Source organism: Ursus arctos, unplaced genomic scaffold (genome assembly GCF_023065955.2).
Source record: "Ursus arctos isolate Adak ecotype North America unplaced genomic scaffold, UrsArc2.0 scaffold_1, whole genome shotgun sequence".
NCBI lineage: Eukaryota > Metazoa > Chordata > Mammalia > Carnivora > Ursidae > Ursus > Ursus arctos.
Window position 1 is genome coordinate 50949151 of NW_026622763.1, and position 14985 is coordinate 50964135.

The 14985-nt window shown below is 37.2% G+C and overlaps 1 protein-coding gene across 7 annotated transcripts in view; it reads right to left on the reverse strand.

The window, feature by feature from the left end:
* Window positions 1–14985, reverse strand: part of METTL8 (methyltransferase 8, tRNA N3-cytidine) — an 83040-nt gene that overhangs the window by 62240 nt on the left and 5815 nt on the right. Inside the window, exon 1 of one of the 7 annotated variants that reach the window (XM_044381489.3) lies at window positions 1190–14215. The exons of 5 other annotated variants lie outside the window; for them this stretch is intronic. The gene's annotated coding sequence lies outside the window, so the exon portion shown is untranslated. Of the gene's footprint in view, window positions 1–1189; window positions 14216–14985 lie in introns of those variants that run through there. One more of the 7 variants, XM_048213959.2, reaches the window with a different exon arrangement.

Genomic DNA, 14985 nt, shown 5'->3' on the forward strand with positions numbered 1-14985 from the left:
TACTAGTTAGCTCAGGCTGCCTGGACGGTTTAAACAATAGATTTTATTTTCTCACAGTACTGGAAGCCAAAGTTCAAGATCAAAGTGGTATCAAAGTTAGCTTCTGGTAAGGTATCACTTGCTGGCTTGTAGACAGCTGTGTCCTCACATGGCCTTCCCTCGTGCATGCTGTGGACAGAGGTATCTCTCTGGTGTCTCTTTTCTTACAAGGACACAGTTTTATTGGATTAGGGACCCACCATTATGACCTCACTTAACTTTTATTACCTTCATAAAGGCCCTATCTCCAAAAAACTGTCACACTGGGGGCTGGGGCTTCAACATATGAATTGGGGTGGGGGCAGGGTCACAGTTTAGTACATAGCAAAAGCCATCTTAGAGACTTGAGTGGCCCTGGCCTCAGGATGGTACAACTTTAGGATGAAACTAACTCTGAGGAAGGAAAACTGGAAAGATAAAAGGAAGTTAGGTGCCATTGTTAAGTAGCTGGATCACGTTTCATTTGAAGCCCTCAATTATTTAAGCCAATCTAAGTTTTCTATTATCTGCAAACAAAAGTAACCTAATAGACCCATTATATGATTTCCTCTACCACCTGGCAGGGGGCAATATATCTGTTTTTATCTACATTGGGCCTGTCCAGGCTGGTAGTACAAAAAGTAGTGGTGATATAGGATGGTGGAATTTAGGGACAATATAACTGATGACCACGAAGTAAGCCCAAAATGACCAGAAATAAAATATAAAGAGGACAGAGGAAAAGGAGGGATGAGGGTGGGGTGCAGCTGATGGACCTGATGTGGCTTAAGTCTGGGTTAAATAGAAATAAGGGAAGGAGGGGGACTGGCTGGCTCAGTTGGTGGAGCATACAACTCTTGATCTCAAGATTGGAAGTTAGAGCACAATGTTGGGTGTAGAGATTACTTAAAAACAAAATCTTAAAAAAGAAAAGAAAAGAAATAAGGGGAAGAGAAGAGAGAGAGAATATACTGTTAGCAATTAGGTCTCCTGAGTTTGTTAACCCATGTCACCTAGTAACAAAAACTGTGACACTGTAACAATGAGAAGGAAATCCTGCTTTGAATGAGAAGCTCTTAAGTGTGGCTAGAAAGAACCACAAGGTTATAAACACCTATGAAAGAAAAACACTTCAGAGCAGACAAAAGCTAAAACATGGACTGCCACTCACCACCTCACTTTAACCTTCTTAAGATCATTATGATAGATCTCCATCCCTCGCTCTTCAGGAACAATCTTCCACTGGACACATCTATTAAAAAAGGGTTTGGGGCACCTGGCTGGCTCAATCAGTAGAGCATGCAACTCTTGATCTCGGGGGTGTGAGTTCGAGCCCCGTGTTGGATGTAGAGAGTACTTAAAAAAACAAAAAACAAAAAACAAAAACCACTTACACATTAAAAAAAACAAAAACAAACAGGGTTTGTCAAACTAAGGTCCTACTAACAATTTTTTAAAAACGTGTTTTTATTATGATAATGATCTAAAAATAAAATCAAAAGGAGCAAACGTATCTCTGCTACTTGATTTCAGTGCCTACGCTTGCATTTATGATCTTGTTGGCAACAAGCAGCACAGATATGTAATATGGAAATGGTGCATCTGAGTATACTGTAAAAGATTCTGCAGTATTTTGACCTGAGAAAAAGCGAAAAAGACACACAACACACAAAAGTAAAGCTGGGCTAAAGTCAAAAGAACCTGTGTGGTGGAGGTCAGCACTTGTTAATAATGAGAGCTGCAACTGAGTTTTGGTAACACATCAGCAGTCACATTATGCTGTTAATTTGAATTTTATTGGTTTTATGGTTATATTTGTACTTATTTTGATTTTATAGTTGAATAAGAGCTCTGTGCACAAGGAGCTTATACCTAGATTTGTGTAACAATAGAAGTCAATTTAAGTCAACCCAGGGGTCTGAGAATTTTTTTTCCCTTTAAATGGAGGTTTATACATTTTTCAATATTGAGAAATGCTATATTAGGAGATTCTGTTCCAGAGAATTCTCCTCTTATTTCTCCTTAATAGCTGAAATACCCCCAAAGTAGGGCAGAATCACCTCAAGTCTTCTTGGAAAGCAATTTCAGGTGAAGAGGCAAAGGGTTTGGACTAAGGTGAACCCAGGCTCTGCCACCTGCTACCACACAACCTCTGATATGATATTTAACTTTGTTAATTTCAATTTCCTCAAAATGTGGCTAATAAGATTATTTTAAGATTTAGGAAGGTCAGAGAAGGTGATCTACGTAACATATTTATGTAACATAGTGCTGGGTACGTGGTAAGTGCTCAATAAACTTTAGCTGATATTACTGTTGTTATCGTTAGTCTGGTTCTTCTAACAACTTCCACAGTGCTTCATGAACACCACAGCGTCAAGCTTTCTACTCTGCTGCTTAGTTTAAACAGCCTTAAAGTAGTCCCAACTTCCCAAGAAGGTAAAAGACTAATTTACCAGTGAAGTGTGGAAGTAGAGTAGAAATGCTGAATCAAGAATATACTAAACCTCAAGTTCAAGTCCTGGTCCAAGTATTATCATGACTTTTAGAAAAGTCACTTACTTTGCCTGAACCTATTGGCTCATTTGTAAAATGGAGATTATTCTTAAGTTACAAAGTTCTTGCACAGAACATTACAAACTACATAGTACTTCACAAATGTAAAGTCAAGTTATTATTCAGTGAATTCCAGAAACATTTCTAAATGGCACCCCTTAAAGCTTGAAAAGGAAAAAAATATACCACGCAAAAAATTCCCAATCAGGTATTGAGGTGGTAAATGAGGACAACAAGCCAAACCAAAAGTAACAGTGCAAGCAAGAGGCAAAGAGAAGCACCAGCTCTCCAGTGTTCCATTTCCCCTGTGGAATGGCACTGGGTGAGGATCACGGAGATGTAGCACCGATGGGGGGGAACTGTCTCCTGCCTTTCTATGGATCCATGCGCAGAAGGGGGTTGGAGGAGGGGGAAGAAGAGCAAGGAGTAGAATGATACGGAGCCAAAGTGGAGAAAGTATCTCAGCAGCAGTCCTCATTATTGAGCATGACTGCCCAGGGGAGCCTTAACTGCAATCCCTCCAGAAAACTGCAGTGCCCGGGCTGTGGAAATGGCAGCTTCTTCCTATGAGGCCTTCCAGGAAAAGTCTTCTAATTGCCTGTGGTCAGGCCTGAAACATCACACAGAGGATTCTGATCTGGAGCCAGACTCTTCACTCAAAGAAATAAAGAATACTTACGTTCTTTACCCAAACATACAATAAATGTTATTTCAAGAAATTACATAAACTAAAAAAATCAATAAACTAAAGAATGATTTTATAAAGCCCATGAATAATAATGCTATAGCAAGTTGCTGAAGAATAATTGAGAATATTATATTCTTTTTTTTTAAAGACTTTATTTTTAAGTAATCTCTACACCTAACATGGGACTTGAACTCACAACCCTGAGATCAAGAGTTGCATGCTCTACTGACTGAGCCAGCCAAGCATCACAAGAGAATATTATATTCTTAACCTGCAAGTATCACATCATGTAGAGAAACCTTAGTAATCTTCAACCTATAAAAGGTCTTATTTCTAAGGTTATCTGTAACTCAGTTGTTAAGAGCTCAGTACCACATTTTCTATAGAAACATTTTAAATGGTGATTAAGATACAAAGTTAGCCCACACATGCTTTTTAAATCCATAATGTGGATGAAAATAAATGTGTTTGTTTGTTTTAAATGATCTTAGAAAACTGGCAAGTTCCATTTTCCCAAAAGTTGAAACACTGCCAAACCATACTGCCTGGGGCAACTTGAATCTTATTTAATACAAAAACAGTATGATTAAATGATGATTCTTTTAAAACAACAACAACAACAACAACAAACCACATAAAACCTGTCAGCCATTTCTTTGCCACCTGGTAACATAAGGTGTGTCTATAAAGTGATGCTGTTTAACTAAAAGTAGACCTGTGCACCAAAATAAGTGTTGACCCTTCAAGTAAGTCACTTTGAGAGATTACTATTTATTACAATAATAAACATCTTTGAAATCCCATTTTCAGATAATGTCCTCATAGCAGCCTTATTGATTTTTTTTTAATTTTTATTTTTTAAATTTAAACTCAATTAGCCAACATACAGTACATCATTAGTTTCAAGTGTAGAGTTCAGCAATTCATCAGTTGCATGTAACACCCAGTGCTTCATCATATCACGTGCCCTCCTTAATGCCCATCACTCAGTTACCCCATCCCCCAAACCCCCTCCCTTCCAGCAACCCTCAGTTTGTTTCCTATGATTAAGAGTCTCTTATGGATTGTTTCTGTCTCTGATTTCTTCCCATTATGTTTTCCTTCCCTTCCCCTATGATCCTCTGCACTGTTTCTTTTATTCCTCATAGGAATGGAACCACGTGATAATTGTCTTTCTCTGATTGGGGCTTATTGATTCTTTTTCATATCCTCAGTGGTAGCAAACCCTTTGCTTTAGGATAATATCATTTATTTTTTATTTTTTAGAGTAAGTTGTTGCTCTTTTAGCCATAACTGTATAGACTCCCAATATAACCAGCTTGGAAAGATCATATTCATTGAGATATAGTTTCTGGTATGTTCTGTTTCCTTAAACAGCCCGAAACAGTCATACCTCATAAATCAAGTTCACACAGTACACACTGTACCACCACAAATGATAGTATCCTTTGTGCTTATTCTTTTTTAAGAAGCCAAAACTATCTGGAAATATGAGCTGAATTTTTAAAAAGTTTTTAAAAAAAATACCAATAGCAAAAATAGAAAATATACAGGGGAAAAGATTCCTCTTATGACTGCAACAAAAATAATATGAAATACATAGGAAAAAACTTAGCCAGAAATATACATGACTGATATGAAGAAAGCTATACAATCCTACAGAGAGGCATGGAAGACAATTTTAATAAAAAGGAAGACAGTACATGGTTTTCTGAAGCTGAAGATTCGATATTGTAAAAATGCAAATTCTCACCAAAATCATCCACAAAATTAAAGAAATCCCACTCAAAATTCCAAAAATGTTTTTGAGGAACTTGAACAAGTAAAAGTTCATCTGGAAGGATAAACATGCAGGAAGTGCCAGGAAAATACTGGAAAAGAAAGAGTGATGCTACTTGCAGTGGGGTTGGGTTGAGGGGAGTAGGGAAGTGCTTATCCTTCCAGACATTATAGTACACTATAAAGCAAGTATATCTTAGCCAGGATATACAGTCAAAGCAGTGAAACAGAATAGATAGTCTAGACACTAGTCAAAATGTATGTAAGAATTCCATTTGCAATAAAGCTACTATTTCAAATCAGGGGATTAAAGCTGGACTATTCAAAAAAGTGTATTTAGAAAATGGGCTACCTCGGGGCGCCTGGGTGGCACAGTCGTTAAGCATCTGCCTTCAGCTCAGGGCATGATCCCTGCGTTCTGGGATCGAGCCCCACATCAGGCTTCTCTGATAGGAGCCTGCTTCTTCCTCTCCCATTCCCCCTGCTTGCGTTCCCTCTCTGGCTGGCTTGTCTCTCTCTGTCAAAATAAATAAATAAAATCTAAGAAAAGAAAGAAAGAAAGAAAGAAAGAAAGAAAGAAAGAAAGAAAGAAAGAAAGAAAGAAGGAAGGAAGGAAGGAAGGAAGGAAGGAAGGAAAGAAAGAAAGAAAGAAAGAAAGAAAGAAAGAAAGAAAGAAAGAGAAAATGGGCTACCAGGGAGCCTGACTGGCTCAGTCGGGGGAGCATATGACTCCAGGATCATCTTGGGATTACGGATTTGAGCCTCACCTTACGTGTAGAACTCAAGGAAGGAAGGAAGGAAGGAAGGAAGGAAGGAAGGAAGGAAGGAAAGTAGGGAGGGAGAAAGAAAGGGGCACTTGGATGGGCTCAGTCGGTGGAACATGCGACTCTTGATCTTGGGGCTGTAGGTTTGAGCCCCATGTTGGGTGTAGAGATTACTTAAAAAATAAAACAAAATCTTAAAAAAAAAAAAGAAAAAGGGCTACCTATTTTGAAAGAATAAAGTTATATGCCTATGTTATATCTAACACCAAAATAAATTCCAGATAAGTTAAAGCTTTTAATGTAAAAAATACTCCTTAATACACCTAAAAATATATAGGTGAATACTAACTAAAAAGCAGGGTAGAAAAGACTCTTTTGGACATGATACCAAAGCTATAAAGTAAAAAAGGAAAGAAAAAGACTAATAGATAGCTTATAAAAATGTATGGGAAGATATGCTATAAAAGACTCTGGTAGAGGGGCGCCTGGGTGGCTCAGTCGTTAAGCGTCTGCCTTCGGCGCAGGGTGTGATCTCAGGGTTCTGGGATTGAGCCCCACATCGGGCTCCATGCTCTTCTGGGAGCCTGCTTCTTCCTCTCCCACTCCCCTTGTTTGTGCTCCCTCCCTCAATGGCTGTCTCTCTCTCTGTCAAATAAATAAATAAAATCTTAAAAAAAAAAAAAGACTCTGGTAGAGATACTTGCAAAACACTACAATGTAATACTGATACGTAAGGAATGGTTAAAAAACACTAAGGAATCTTTAGAAAATACTTAGAAATGACCTCAGTACAAAATTGCCACTGCCATCAACAAACATTCACAAAAGAAATGCAAATGGCCACCAGACACTTAAAAATATTCATCACACTAATAAAAAAAATGTCTTTGGGGGATGCTTTCAACTGCAAGTAACGGAAGACCTAATCCAAACTGGCTTAAATAATGAGAGTATCTTTCATAACTGCAAGTCCAGAGGCCGGGCAAATTCTAGGTATGGTTTCATCTTTAGTTCTATAATGTCACCAAGGACCCGGGTTCCTGCCATTTCTCCATCCTGCTCTTCACAGCATCATCTTCATCCTAAGGCTGGTTCCCTTTGCCAGTTACAAAATGGCTGCAGCAGTTCCAGGTATCACAACGGACATGGTAACATCCAGAGGAAGAAAAGGACCATTTCTTATGTCTCTTTTAGGGATGGGGAAATTTTCTCATAAGCTTCTCAACACGTTTGCTCTCAGATTTCACTGCCAGAACTGGAGGTCACAAACTATCGCTACATTGCTCTCTGGTAAGAGAATGGGTTCCTATGATTAGCTTAGGGTTCTCTGAGTGTGTTCCAGGGATCCCTAGGGGCCCAAAACACTTTAAGGGGGTCTGCAAAAGGTCAGAATTGTTTTCATAATAATGTCAACATATTATCTGTCCTTTTTACAGTGGTGGCCGTTGCACTGATGGCAATGGTGGCTAAAGCCGCTGGCATCTTCGTCTGAATCAAGGCAGTTGCACCAAACTGTACTGCAGGTGACTATTTTCTTCACCAACCATGCAATGACAGAAGGGGGAAAAAAAGCCAGTTTCACTTAAGCATATCCTTGATGAAGCAATAAAAATTGTTTTCATGGAACACCATTTCTATTTTGGCATTTTCTCAAAAACCAAGTAAGTCTGTCAGGAAAACAACTGACGTTTGATGCCATTAATAAAATTCAAGCTTTTAAGCAAAAAATTAGAATTCTAGAAAACTTGCGCCTACCATGGTGAGTTTAACAGCTTTCTGACACTTAAACACTATTCCGATGAGAATAAGGTATTTTTGATATGGTATAATGAAATATGTCAACATTTGGAAGACCTGCACAGCTCAGTGAACCAATATTTTCCAGATGACACACATGATATCACAGAATCATGCCTGGATAAAAGATCTATTCAAAGTGCAAGACAGCCAATGGATTTTAATGTAACAGAGTATGAAAAGTTCACTGACATGGTTTCAAATATTATATTGCAGTTAACCTTTAAGAAACTACTGCCTATTGGAATTTGTTATACTATCAAAGAATATTCATTCACATTCACCCTAAGAGATTCTTAAAGTACTCCTCCTCTTTCTAACTACTTACATTTCTTTTTTTTTTTATTTTTTATTTTTTAAAGTTCTTATTTATTTGAGAGGAGTGAGAGCAAGAGTGCACGAGTAAGGGAGAAGGGCAGAGGGACAGGAAGAAGCAGACTCCCCGATGAGCAGGGAGCCCGATGTGGGACTCGATCCCAGGATCCTGGATCATGACCTGAGCGGAAGGCAGACACTTAACTGACTGAGCCACCCAGGTGCCCCTAACTACTTACATTTCTGCATGAGATCAGATTTTCTTCATTTATATATAAACCAGAACAATATATCATAACAGACTCAATGCAGAAGCAAATGTAAGAATCCAGTGAAAGAGGTAGGAGAATTAAAAGGTGCAAACTCCCAGTCATAAAATAAGTCTCAGAGACAAAAAGTACAGCATAAGAAATATAGTCAATAATATCATAATAACATTGCCTGGTGACAGACGGTGACTATACTTATCACCGTGAGCACTGAGTAATGTTAAATCAATATGCTGTACATCCGCAACTAATATAACATTGTATGTTAAATAAACTAAAAAAAAAAAGAAAAAGAAAAAGAATCTAGTCATCTTCTCTTAGACCAAATATTAAGGAGATTTGCAAAAATGTAAAACTATGCCACTCTTCTCATTAATTTTTTTCTTTTGGAGAATATTTTTAATAAAAATGGTATTCGTGCTGATATGCAATGGATTTATTATTTTTATTTTTAAATGACCTAATAAATATTTACATTTTTTCTTAGGTTTAACTTCTAATACCATAAATACTGATAACTATGATACATATAAACAAAAGCTCTCAGGGGTATAATATTTCAGTGTCAAGGGGTCCTGTGACCAAAAAGTTGGAAAACCACTGCCTTAGATTAATTTTCTGGGGTGACATGGAGAATGGAAAGTCCACTAATTCTTTTAAAAAAAGAGTATGATGGCTTACTTAAGTATTTGACTTATCATTTTGGCAAAGTGAAATGTTGTGATCGGTAATGTGCAAAAACAAGCATCCTCACACATTGTCAGGGGAGACACACTGAGAGGCCTTTCCTGAGGAAACTTTGGCAATACCTATGAAAATTCTTTTTTTCGGGGGGAGGGGCAGAGGGAGAGAGAGAGAATCTTAAGCAGGCTCCACACCCTGCATGGAGCCCCATGTGGGGCTCGATCTCACAACCCTGAGATCATGACCTGAGCTGAAATCAAAAGTCCAATGCTTAACTGACTGAGCCACTCAGACACCCCATTTCTATGAAAATTCTTAAAGAATAAATTTGATGAAAAATTCAATTTCTAGAACTATATCCTAAGAATATATTCAGAAGGATATAAGGATTTGTTACAGCATTGTTGTACATTATTCTGAAAAACTGCAAACCATCTAAATAGCCATCTTTAGAAAACTGACTAAATTAAGGGAAATTATGTAGCTACTTAAAAATGTTGCTTTTAAACCTAAATTTATTGATATGGAAAGAAGTCAATTATTTATTAAGTGAGGAAAAAATCAGGTACAGAATAGTACCTATAGTAAGATCTCATTTTTAAAAATTAATTTATATAACAACAAATATACATATGCATAAAAAAAGTCTGGAAGAATTAATAGTTTTCTCTGATTGAAAGGCTCAAGGAGAGCCTTCTTTTTTATTAATACGTCTCAAAATGTTCTTTTCTTTTTCTTTGTAAGTAAACTCAAATAACCTTTACACTCAGGAAACATAAAAATATTTTTACAATCACTAAGTATGTAAACTCTACACACTATCTATGGGTAGAGGATTCATGCTTGGAAAGGAAGGGGAAAAAAAGATGGTATGGGCAGTAGTGATAGTAACACTCGAAAAGTGTCAAAATTTCTTTTCTAGCAGTCACCCATTTACATGGAGGAAAAGATGCCATGGAATCTGTGGGAGCCTGGTAAGGGGACCCAGACAGGGGGCTGCGGCCAGTTGGATCCAGGACCCTAATACCCTAGGGCCCAAAAAGTTCAGAGAAAGACTAGTTTTAAAAACTCTGATCTGTTAGACCACATAAGGCTGACAACTGCAAATGCTCAGAAGGTGGGGGCAAAGAACCCCGAAAAGGGAAAGAAATTACTGGAAAAGGCAAAGAGTAGTAGGAGGAGGTAGAAAACAAATAACTCACTGTAGAATACCAAATTCCAGTCATCTAGAAACTTCCTATTCACCAACTATGGCAGGTACTTGCCACATTGTTGTCTGACATATGGCTGCTCTCTCTTTCCATTTGGTAACTGTGTTTTTGGTATGCCAGAACCTTTTCATTTATAGTACTTGTTAATCATCACACAGCAAACACAGATGACACACCAGTCAGGTCTGCCCAGCCTGGTCTCTGAGGCCAGCTCCTGGGAAAGCTCGTGCACCCTCTGCTGGTCAGCTCCACTCCAGGACAAGAGGATCTATGTCCTAAGGAGACAACAAATCAGAGGGATACACTTTTGTGTTCTCTATACACCTAATTTCACTGAAGAGTTTGGAAACTATTTCCTCAAACTGCCACCTGAAGGAAACAATTCCAGATAAAAAACAATGCCTTCCTTTGTTACACCAAAGAAAAACATCATAAAAACTAAAGTGCTATAAGAAAATACACCATCAAAGGCATGTTAAATTCAAATGATTTCATCTTATTACATAATTAAATAAGTAAAGGTGTGCAACACCTAATCTGACTATAAAGCTTCATCAGAGTCTCATTCTGGTTGAAAGCCTGAGAATTACTATAACAATAATATTTGTATAGGTTTTACAATTTACAAAAAGCCCTCACATTCATTTTCACATCTTATCCTTACAACAGTCCTATAAGCAAGGGAGGAAGGCAGGACAAGCATTTTTGTTATCACCATTTTACAGATGTGGGACATGAGGCTCAAAGAGGTTACATGAGTTGCCTTGTTCACACAGCTATAAGACCCCATAGTCCAAGCAGACTTCCTGACTCCAAACTCTTTGTTCTACTCAGTACACTATTATACCTGAGCTGCTAATGTATAAGGAGTTTCCTATTAGAGTTGGTATGTATTTCAGGCAGAGAAGTAAAAGGCCTAAAACATGTTTTTATATACATTTTTTAATAATACATTCCATTTTGTTTCAAAGGTCACAAAAATTTTAGATGCTGACCCCTACATCTGAGGGATTCGTCCCGTAGGCTATACTTTGTCCTAAAAAAAATCCATTTAACAAGGGGAGTAGACATTTTAATAAGAAATTTACTGAAAACCAAATAAAGTTAACTTCAGAATTTCTGTATGTGGCATGTCTATGCCCATAAAAAGTAGATCCTGCCAGGCTTTGTAACTTCCGCATTTACTCCGTCAATACTATTTATACAGCATGAAACAGGGGGTGGCAAATCCACCAGTTCTGGCCCTGATTCCTCTTGAATCTTTATAATCTTAATAATTTCCCCCTTATGAAAAAAGTATTATGGATACTGTACTGTTGGAGTGCCAAACTAAAAATCATTATGCTGACGAAGATTCAGTAAAATTCAGCTATAAACACAGAGCTCTCCAAAACTAAAGATCAAAATAAAGTAGTAATGATAAATGGAATCACATATAGTATTTGCTATATGCCAGGCATTACTTTAAGTGCTTTACATATGATAACTCATTTAGACCTCCCAAGAACCCATTTAACAGGTAAGTAAATAAGGCACAGGGAAGTTAAAGTAATTCTAGTTACTTAGCATCCCCAGGTTGGCACAGCTAGTATGTTGTGAGGCTGAGATCTGAATTCAGGCAGGTTGGTAATCGAGTTCATCTTAACCACTAAAGTTATGCTGCCTCTGTACAGTGGGGTCTACCATATTCTTACTGCATTTTTAAAGCAAACTTTTAATTTTAGAACAGTTTTAGATTTACAGAAAAGTTGCAGATGGTACAGAAAGCTCCCAAATTCTAACATGGTTTCGTTTCTTTTTCCCTCCTTCCTTCCTTCCTTCCTTCCTTCCTTCCTTCCTTCCTTCCTTCCTTCCTTCCTTCCGAGAGAAAGCATACATGCCCAATTGGGGGTGGGGGAGAGGGAGAGACATAATCTTAAGCAGGGTCCAGACCCAGCACCCAGCCCATCGCGGGGCTTGATCTCATCACCCTGAGATCATGACCAGGCACCCCTCTAACATAGTTTCTACCATATTATTAAAATCTTACATTATTAGCATGGTAATTTGTTACAATTAAGAAGGTAATACTATTACATTATTATAAACCTAAGTCCATACTTTGTTCAAATTCCCTTCATTTTCATTCAATGTGTTTTTCTCTCATAGAATTCCATCCAGGGCACCACATTATATTTAGTGATTAGGTCTCCTTAGGCTACTCTTTGGCTCTAATAGTTTGAGTTTCTTTGTTTTTGAAGACCTTGACAATTTTGAGTAATACTGATCAGGTATCTTGTAGAATGCCCTTCAATAAATACTTTTGAGATATTTTTCTCATGATTAGATTGGGGTTTGGATTTTAGGGGGAAAAAACCCCACAGAAGTAAAGTGACACTCTTATCACATCATATCAAGGGTATTCATGACATGAACATGACTTATCATGGGTTGATGTTAATCTTGATCACCTGGCTGAGGTGGTGACTGACAAGTTTCTCCACTGTGAAGTTATTCCCTCCCCTCATTCCACAGTGTATTCTTTAGAAGGAAGTCACTATGCACAGCCCACACTTAGGGAGTAGGGAGTTATGCTCCACCTCTTTAAGGGCAGAATATATACATATATTATTTGGAATTCTTTTGCGTGGGAGCTTTGTCTCTTCTCCCCCACTTATTTATTCAATCATTTGTTTCTATCAGTATGGACTCATATTTATTTTAAACTGTGGACTATAACCCCATACTATTTATTGCTCAAACTCTTTGTTTTGGCCATGAAGAGCTCTTTTTTCTTCTATAGTTTCTTTCTACAGTTAGCTCCTGTATCCTTTTGACATACTCCCATCATTGTGTTTTTGTTTTGGGGCACTTTTTTACTTTCTGGTACTATAAGATGTTGCAGGCTCATGTTGCATATTCCTTGACCCAGTCCTAGAATCAGCTATTTCTCCAAAGAGTGTTTGTTCCTTTTACTGGGGAACAGACTGGGTATTGGGTGTGCTCCTTGCTACTAGGCTCCTTATAGGCCCTCTCAACTGACAAAAGAAGGAAATAGTTGTAGGTATACTAAACCTTGTATAAACACATGTCTTTATAAATGTTTCTATATGTATCCATCTCTATCTATAGCAAGCTAGAGTTCATACTTTATCAACCAGAGTACAGTGCTTATGTACAGTTCCTATTGTCTTTAGTTTTAGTCTTATTTTCAAAGTTACTTAGGTCAGCACCTTTTCCTTGGCCCCTTTCAGTGAGGTTATTACATACATTTGTAATATAGTTAGATTCTTTTATAAGTCTGCCTTCCATCCTGAACCTTATTTCCCCTTATTTATTTTTAAAATTTTGCCTATGTCAAGACTTACTCTTTGTGCTGCAGAACTCTATGGATTTTAACAAATACACAGTGTCATGTATCCACCATTCCAAAACCATGAAATAGTTTCACCACCCTAGAAAAATCCTCTGTGCTACCAAATCAACCCTCTCCCTTCCCTAAACTCCCTGTTTCAGTTACATTTCTCTAACAGAGAATGTACTCAACATCATTGCTTCTCGTCCTTTCCCCTGACAACATGTTCACATTTATAAACTCATGTAATTCTCACTTCAATCCTGAGTATTTCCTCTTAGCGGATGGTTGAATGAAACTCAGGAAGAATAAGCAGCTTGGTTAAGATCTCACTAAGTGCTGGTGCTGGCACTACAACTTGTGCCTTTTGACCCCTGGTATGATGCTCTTTCTACTATACAACACTGCTTCCTTGTTTCCAGCTGGAATGGGGATGGTTATGCAGGGAAACAAGAAGAGAAGACAGAAATGGTGGTAGTGATCATATCTTACATTAATGGAAGCTTCTACACTAAAAATACTGAAGTGGAATTCTAGTTTTGGTAATTTGGTGAACTGACACCCCGAAAACCTTTCTGTTATAAAATACTCCCAAAGGCAGAATAAATAGATTAAAAAAATACATCTTGTTAAAATATATCACTGAGCCAAAAAGAAAGAAAAATCCTTGGAGATCAAAAGCTAGCAAAGGTCCAGAAAGCTGAGTGAGAACTGAAGTGACCAGCTGCCCAAATCCCACAATGCATAAAAAACAAACATATCACAAAAATTTATCAAAATAAACTCAATCTCATTTTAACATTAGAAAATATATTTAGGTAATTCACCACATTATCAGATTAAAGGAAAAAAATTATATTATTACCTCAACAGATACAGAGAAAATAGTTAAATTCAACACCCATTCATGATTAGAAAATCAAATATACAAGACTTTTAGCACATATGGAATGGAAGAGAATTTCATTAATCTGCTAAGGGTAGTTACCAAAAACACTGTTATACTAATGGTGAAATATTAGAAGTAGTCTGTTTATAAACATGAATAAAACAAGAATGTCCATTATCACTGGTTTTATTCAACACTGCATTTGAGGTTCTGGCCAGCACAGTAAGAAAAGTGTAATAAATGGTAATATTTGAGAAGGAAGCAATAAAACTGCCAGTTTCCTGAGGACATGATTATCTACATAGAAAAATCCCTCAAACCTTACAAATGACATTTTTTTTTTTTTAACAAATGACAATTATTACTACTAAAGATAAAGTCTGGCAAGGTTGCTAAATAAAAGACCAATATACAAAAAGAAAATTTGCATTTTTATGCACTAGCAAAAATATAGTTAGAAAATCTAATTTAAAAATTTACCATTTATAACACTGACCAAAAATATAATGTATTTAGGAAGTTTGAAATATGCAAATCCTTTAAGAAAAAAATTATAGAACTTCATTGAAAGACACTACAGATCTAAATAAATGGAGAGACATATGGTCTTCATAAGTAGGATAATTTGATATGGTAAAGATGTTAGTTCTCTTCAAGTTGATATACAGATTTAATGCTATA